The following is a 1,159-nucleotide window of genomic DNA, read 5'->3' as shown; positions in this document are numbered from 1 at the left end:
CGCCACCAAGGCTCCATCCCCTGGTTTAGCAGTGTTGATTCTGAGATGTCTTTTAGACACCCCTGGATGGCACAAATAGTTAAGCACTCAACCACTAACCAAAAGGTTGGTGGTTCAAATCCACCCAGAGGTGCTATGGAAGAAAGGACTGGTGATTTGCTTCTGAAAGGTCACAGCCTTAAAAATCCTGTGATGTGCAGTCGTACACTTTGATGCACATGGAGTCATCATGAGTCAGAATCAACTCTAAGCCAATTGGTTTGGTTTGGTTTGGTGAAGGTATCAAATAGACGATAGGATATTGGAGTGTGCAGTTCTGGGAAAATGCCAGAGCTGAATTTATCAAGATTAAAGGAGCATCTTCCTAATGATGGGTGACTAGTGGGTTGCAGGAGAGGTTACTGTTCAATAGAAATATAAAGCAAGACACAAATGTGAGCCACATATGCAATTTTAAATCTTCTAGTAGCCACACTAAGGAAAAGTACCCAGATTAAGAAGGTAAAAAGAAACAGGTGAAATTAATTTTAATAATACACTCTATTTAACTCAAATATTCATAGTATTAGCATTTGGACATGTAATTGATACAAAATATTATTAATGATATATTTTGCATTTTTTTTTGTATTAAAGCTTTGAAATCTCTTGTGTATTTTACACTTACAGCACATCTCAATTTGAACTAACCACATTTAAAGTACTCAGTAGCCACATGTGGCTAGTGGCTACTATATTGGACCGTGCAAGAATAGAGAAGAGAATAAAACTCAGGAAGTGCTTTAGGGCACAGCACTATTTAGCAATAAACAAGAGTATGAGGAGCCAGGAAGGGAGGTTTCAGGGAAGGTAGAGTCACAGAAGCCAACGGAAGAAAGTGTTTCAAAAAGAAGTGGCCAACTATGTCAAATACTGCTGATATGGAGAAGCAAGATAAGAATAGAAAAGTAATAACTGGACTTAACAACATGGAAGTCAATGTTGATTTCAACAAGAGCAGGCTCATTGACGTGACAATGATGGACTCCCTATTGAAGCAGGCTAAGGAGACTATGTAAGGTGGGGAATTGGAGCAGTGACAGAATAGACTCTGTCAAGAAGCTTACTATGCAGCTGAGCATGGGGATGAAGCAGGAGTTAGAAGGAATGAGGGATTGAG

This window comes from Trichechus manatus, unplaced genomic scaffold, assembly GCF_000243295.1.
Source record: "Trichechus manatus latirostris isolate Lorelei unplaced genomic scaffold, TriManLat1.0 scaffold00141, whole genome shotgun sequence".
Lineage (NCBI taxonomy): Eukaryota > Metazoa > Chordata > Mammalia > Sirenia > Trichechidae > Trichechus > Trichechus manatus.
Note: the sequence above shows the minus strand (reverse complement) of the source record.